Source organism: Mus pahari, chromosome 9 (genome assembly GCF_900095145.1).
Source record: "Mus pahari chromosome 9, PAHARI_EIJ_v1.1, whole genome shotgun sequence".
Lineage (NCBI taxonomy): Eukaryota > Metazoa > Chordata > Mammalia > Rodentia > Muridae > Mus > Mus pahari.
In genome coordinates this window covers 6,154,958-6,162,166 of record NC_034598.1, presented here as the reverse complement: position 1 = coordinate 6,162,166, position 7,209 = coordinate 6,154,958, and the positions used below count along the sequence as shown (strand labels likewise).

At 44.2% G+C, this 7,209-nt stretch overlaps 1 pseudogene; it reads right to left on the bottom strand.

Moving 5' to 3' along the window:
* Positions 1 to 134: 134 nt before the first annotated feature.
* On the bottom strand, positions 135 to 678 carry LOC110327037 (annotated as a pseudogene).
* Between the last annotated feature and the right edge of the window lie 6,531 nt (positions 679 to 7,209).

The window sequence follows — 7,209 nt, the reverse complement described above, 5'->3', positions numbered from 1 at the left end:
ACTCACTTTGTAGACCAGGCTGGCCTCGAACTCAGAAATCCGCCTGCCTCTGCCTCCCGAGTGCTGGGATTAAAGGCATGCGCCACCACGCCCGGCTATCTGCAATAATCTTAAACCACAGAGTTAACTTAATTTCACCTGGCTGCCTTCTTCAAAATTTCTCTGAGTTCTTCCTTTGATACATAGCAATAGCTTTTAATCTCATTGGGATCTGGATTCAAGGTTACATTCTTCCTCAGAAACAGAATGTAATCAATTCATCAGATTGGGCCTTGTAGTAAATTCTTGTTAGATAATTCATTTCATTTAGATCAACCTCTTCCAAGGGTATTCCCAACTCGGCTTTTAAGCACCTCTGTGCCTCTTGCTTCACACCAATGGCCTTGTTCTCGTCCAGCTCGCCTGGGTTACTTAGTGGATGACTACAGCAACTATTGGTGAAACAACCTGGAAAGGTAATTTTAGCGTCCGATCTCTGCTGTAACAGGAGCTCATTTTCAGTATTAAACAAGAAGACACTAAAGCTCGATGTATTAATCCTTTGTCAATGTTTTCATTCAGGTGACAATTTTTCTTGGTGTCAGTCCCAATTTTATTATTTTGATCAATAAGAATACACATTTCTGCTAGAAGCTGAACCTGTTTTTTATCAAGATGGCCGGTATTTATTTCAGGCATTGTGACGGAATGTTTGCTCTGACCTAGAACACAGAGATTCCAGCTGGAGGTGCTCAACAATTGTATTCTTAATATTTTGATATTCTTTTAGCTTTACTATGTGAGCTTAGTCCTAATCCTATTTATCCAGAAGAAACCAGCTACAGGAAGAGGACACAGCACACTTTCCCAAGTGTTGCTTCAAATCTGCATGGTATGCTAGTGCAGTGGTGGCAGACACACTGTGGGAGTAACCAACCATTCTCTGTTGGATTTAAGACCCACACTATGAGATGGAGCCCATGCCTGCCACTATTTGGGTGGTCAAGAACATGAGACTAGATAGACCATGGACCTAGGGAAAAACCAAATACTATTGCTCTGCTAAAGGAATATAGCAATGATTCCTAATGACATGCTGCTGCACCTGTAGATTAGCATCTCACTTAGCCATCACCAGAGAAGCTTCCACTCTGGAGGAATACAGAGAATGCAGGGACCCACAGTTGCATAATGTACAGAGAGTGAGAGAGATTGGAACACTCAGTCCTAAATGGGATGCTATCATCAAATGCCCCCTTCAGGAATCAGGGAGCTATGTAGAAAAAGAGGCAGACAAGTTGTAAGAGACATGAGAATGGAAGATGCCAAGGAATCAGTGACTCCTAGATACAACCAGCCTGAGGTACATACGAGCTCTCAGAGACCAGGGCAGTGTGCACAGGTCCAAGCACTGGGAGCGGTGGACACACGCCTCCATCCATAACACGGAAGCTATCTCCCACTGCCAATCACTTGCAAAGCAAAAATTACTTCCTCCCAATGGAGTCTCAGTGTAGTAAGAGAAAATTAATTTAATGGAATTTTTGGAGATCTTTGTCTTCTAATACTTTGGGCATTTTTTTAACTTACTGGTCTTTTGCTTATATATTATGACTTCTGATTTTATGTTTTTATGGGTTTTGTGTGTGTGCATGTGTCTCAGCATGTGTATGGTACATGTGTTTCTTGAACATTTTTTCTGTATTGGGTTTTTGTTGTTGTTGTTGTTGTTGGTTTGCATAGCTGTTTTCTAGAGAGACAGAGAAAGTGTGGAATTGGATGGCTGAGGAGGACCTCAGAGGAGATGCCCGGATCAGAATATATTGTATGAAAAGATACTTTAAATTTAAAAAGGTATTGTTTCAAATTGTAAATAGGTGTCTGACCTGTGATGATAGGCCTCACCCAGGTAGTGAGAGAATGAACTCAGAAAGTATGCAAAACTGTGTTTCTAGTTTGCTGTATATTTTAAGCAACTGTTTTGAGAGCTGACCACATGCTAGGTACTTCAGACTTAATGAACTTCCACTCTTATCCTTGGAGTACTGTTTATCACTATGTGCATTAGGAATTGAGAAATGAAGGAAATGTTAGGGAATGTGGTCTACTTATATAAGTAAGGCACTGGAGGCAAGCCTCTGCAGGATGCTTCTTGTCCATGTCTATCCCTGTGTCTGTTTCCTGACTTCCAGGAGGCAAATGGCTCTGCCTCACCAAGCCCTTCTTCACCATAGGCCCCGAAACAACAGAGATGGCTGTGCATCAGGTGAAGCCTGTGTAAGGTGAGCCTGGACCTTCTCTTATGTGTTAAGCAGCTTCCCTCATGGACTTTTGGCGCTGTGGTGAAAGTGCTGACTGCTCAGGGCTTGGTCTTACTCTTCTGCTAACTGGATAGTGCTCTATTATATGAACCATTTTCTACTTGGGCCGCCTTGGAAGGAGAGGTGTGTGCCAGAGAACCATGCACTGGGCTAGTCTGAGCCTCTCACAGCAGCTCTGCCCTTCTTTAGAACTGTCCCCCCTCCTCTTCCTAGGCTCCCATCCTCTGTGAGTAAACATCCTCCATTGTTCTAGTGGGACTAGCTGCTGGAGTTTCTGGTCATGAAGGGGTGAGTGTTTGGCTTTAGATCTACCCCTCTGCTCCCTTCTAGAGAGCTGGTTACCTCACACTCCTGCACCCACTACTCTGAAAGCACAGGCACTTACCGCTCAGCAGGAAGTTTCACTTTTAGTCTATTCCAGGGTAGACTGGGCTCAGTGATTGCTGTTAATGGGTACTTGAATGATGCTGGTAGACCCCGAGAACAACATTCTTTTCAAATATATTTGGGGGAAAACCCCGGATAATTGTAAATTTCTTTTTTGTAAAAGTTTATTAGTCAAAGTTAGTAGACACTATTTTTAAAACTTACTTAGTGTGTATATATCCCATGTATGTGCAGGTACCCCTTGGAGGCCAGAGAGGGCACTGGATCCCCTTAAGCTGGAGTTCCAGGCAGTTGTGAGCATCTCTATATGGATGCTAGGGACTGAACTCTGGTCTTCTGGGAGAGCAGCAAGAACATTTAACTGCTGAGCGATGTCTCCTACCTCTGAACTGTACTTTTTATCCAGCATATGTGCTAATACAATAGGGTAGCCTTTACACTTGCAAGAGCTATGAATGGATCTCTTTTGTAGGAGACAGAATTACACCCTAAACCTGTGGACCAAAAAGTCCCCAAGCTCCTGCAGCTCAGTCAGTTGACAGGCACTGACCAAAGACTTGCTGTGCTCAGAGAGCGCTGCTCTGGGGTAACATGGTGGGCAATCAATCCCGTCTGGGCAGAGCGAGACTAGCTCTTGAAATCAGTCACGAGGCCTCAGTTACAAAGCCAGGCAGCAAGTACAGCCTGATGGAGTGCCAGAAACAAGATGCACTTAATCGTTTGCTCTTTGAGAATTCTCAAGTACTTCATTTGCAGTTTTTCTTTCTTTTTAGCACAATTCATGTGGGTTAATGCACCTAAACCGAACAGCAGCAACAACAAGAAGTTCCAGAAAACCAGCGTCAGGGTTCGTCCAGTGGAGCTAAGAAAGCAAGCACTCCAGAGGTTGAATTACATCTCAGGTTACAGCTCCTAATACCCAAGGGTCACCAAGGGGCTCAGCTCTCAGTGCTGTCCCTTGTCACTTACAGAAAGTGCAACTTCTGGGAGGTGTGTGTCCTCTTCTGAGTCAGGACAACCTTTGGGCCTTTTAATCCTTTTAACCTTGCTTTATTTTAAAATTTTGTGTGTGTGTGTGTGTGCGCGCGCGCGCACATGGTTTTACATGCATGTGGCGGTCAAAGGGCAACATTTTTAAAGTCAGTTCTTTCCATCTGCTGGATCGAACTCAGCTAGCCAAGCTGACATGGAAAATTTGTCACCCACTGGGCCACCTCTCCAGGCTTGACTCAGAGGCAGATGCATTCCTGAAAGGTCAGATCACCTGATGAGTGCCTGAGAAGGCTTAACTGAAAATAAGTTTTATGGAAAAACAAAAACCTGTGAAGGTCTCTAAGTTTGCAGTGTTGTGTCAGAAACAGAGGATGGAACTGCAGGGACCCCTGGTCATCATGTTCATGATAAAAGTAGCAAGTTCTCATAATGGTGAACGCAGGGACAGAAAAACACGCACAACTGCCCTTCATAGAGTACAGGTTTATGAGTAATGATCAAGGTTTTATTGTTTTAAACACAACCAGTAAGTTGATACTGCCATTCTTATCTTGGAGTACAAAGTGCTTTTCTCTGGACTGTGACATGAGAATTATTTAATAATCCTGAAGGAGGCCATAGTGCTTTCTGCTTCTTGTCTTCTAGAGTCCATAAGCTCCAAGAAGAGAAAGGACCCTGGAGAAACTGACCTTTCAGCTCAGTGTCGTGCAACCTCAGGCGAAGCTGAGGACCAGTGCCTTGGGAATGCGGACAGCTGGGACAGAGACTGAGTTACAGGCTGCTGACTCCCTGTGTGCTCTTTGTGGGGGAGTTTACTGTGTGCCCCCCCTGAAGGACAAGCTGGGATGAGGAGATGCCATTGGCTGTTAGCATTGATGCTGCTCACTCAAGTATGGAGAAAGGTGGATTCTGTCAGAACACAAGCAGCTTCAGGCTCAGCAGCTCCGACTTCCTGCAGACCACAGTGCAAGTGTGGCAATCACAGGAAAAGTAACAAGAAGCCTGCTCTCTCCTTCCTCTACATAGATTCCAGGAATCAAACTCATGTCTGCAGGCTTGGGAGCAAGCACCCTTAACTGCTGAACCACCTTGCCAGTCCTTTAAATTATTGTGTGTTTGTGTGGTGCATCTGTGTAAGTGCACCATAGTGTGTGTGGAAATCAGAGGTCAACTCGTGAGAGGCAGTCCTCTTCTTGGGTTCTCACTGTGGGTTCTGGGGATCAAAGTGAAGCCATTAGGATTGTGTAGCAGACCCTTTTACCCACTGAGCCATCTTGCCAGCCCTGACATTTTGATCTGTGTGGCTCTGAAACCCATGCTGATTTTCTAAGCTAGTCTTTGTTTTCTCACAGTTGCCATATATAGTCTGACCACTAATGTGTGTTTAACCCCCCCACTGCTAGTTCAACCACTGTAATGTGGCCTTTTTTCCCCACACACCTACAGATCTGCTCTAGCTTCAGGGACAGTTCTAGTCCTTGGGAACACCTTTATATGGTCACTTGTGTATCAATAACTTGAGTGACAGACTTGCCAGTCATTGTATGGATGCTGGGATGTGTTGGGAAGCAAATCTGACATGATAACTGTCAACAAGAGTGTAGAGTGTGCTGGCAACAACCAATCAGAACATAGCAGCTCGTTGGGAGGGGACAGGTGACCTGAATAGGCATGATAAATGGGTTGGTCTCCTGTTTTCCACCTTGGGGTTGGAACTCAGGTCCTTTTATACACCAGAGTGAACTTGAACCCTAGACTAACAAGTCTCTTAGCCCTCTGAGAGGAGGAACTCTTGGCTAAGTGTGGTGTGGTTTGTGCTTATGATCTCAGAATGTGGAAGGCCAAGGCAGGGGGCTTCTAATCTACCAGAGGCTACACAGTCAATTTGAGGCCAGCCTGGAATATACAGCTTTCTTTTCAAACAGGGTCTCTTGTTACCAGGCCAGCTTCAAACTCAGAATTGTAGCCAAGGCTGGCCCTGCCTTACTGATCTTGCCTCTACTTCCCAAGGGCTGTGATCACAGCCATGCACCACCATACCAGACAAGAAAAGCAACGTGATGAATCCATCCAGTTTTCTTTCTGTTTCTGATTTCTCAGTGTCTTCTGCGAACAAAGCCAAATACCTCTGCTCAGCTCGGCTTGATGGTGACTCTGTCTTATAGAGTTAGATGCTACCCAATCCTAGAATCCATAATCGAAGTCGGTTGTATCCTTAAAGTAAATTTGATGTAATTAAACTTTTGGCAGAGAGGAAGCCAGATTTTAGAAATATCTGTAGAAGTAAACTGATGGTGTGGTCGTGCACACCTGCAATCCTAACTTGTGGGAGGCAGAAGTAGGAAGGTCAGGAGTTCAAGGTCATCCTTGACTCTGACTCAAAACTGAACCAAAACAAAAAGATAACATATTAAGCTGATATACCTGGGAAACGGTTTCTAATCTGTTAATCTTGTTTTGCTAAAAGATGTGCACTGGCCAAATCCACTAGTTGTGGTAGGGCACCTTTCCCACATCATCTTCCCGTCTCTCTCATTACTTTGTTTTCCAACGAGTGTCTCTCAAAGGCACTCTCTAGGATTAGTCACCTCTGTCTCTTTTATAACTTTTACAAAATGTCCAAGGTAACAGACCCATAGAAAGAAAGGTTTATTTTGGTCATAAGCTCAGAGGATTCAATCCGGAGTTGCTTGGCCTGGCTGCTCTGGGTCTAGATAAACAGATAAGCATGGCAGGATGCTCAAGTAGAAGATGGCTTCTCACACGGAAGCAAAGGGATTGGCCCTTTGGGTGACATGACAGGGAAGGAAGAAGGGAGGGAGGGAGGGAAGGAAGGGGAGAGAGGAGGAAGAGGAGAAGCTTGGGCAGTTTCACTTGCTTTCCCTTCAGGACTTTGATCAAACAGATCACTGACACTAAAGGTCTTGCTGTGACTTAGGAACTATCTCTGCTGTGGTACCCAAGTTTTTCCAGAAATTACTGACTGGGCCAAAATACAGCAGTGTAAGATCAGGCTAGAGAACCATACCTGACTTCTTTGTCACATCTGCACCCACTCAGGAATTCCTATAACTTTGAGGTCAAGGAACTGATAGCTTATTAAATTCTGCATTACTGAAAGTCAGAAGATATGGGTCTCCCTTTGCACAGACAGCCTTGGTACTTTAGCAATTTCTAGAACTATTATTAAAAAAGAAAAAAAGACATATTCAAATTATGAGCTTACAAGAACAGTTAAACTCACAGAAAAGAAAATATAATTCATTCCATCTTCAAAAAGACAAAGATATTTGTAACTATTGCAAAAAGCCCGGTCATTTCAGGAAGACTCCAAGAAACTGAAATAGGAATTCTCTCACTGAAGTAGCAGGCCTGAGAGAACTTGAAGAAAATGCAGAATAGAACAGGGCTGCTCCTGAAAAAGAGGGAGGTTTTCATTGCTACCATGGTAAGAGAAATAGAGTTCATCATTGACCAACAGGAAACAAAGCCTGGGGCCACTGTTTTCATTCTTACCAGGCTAAAATCA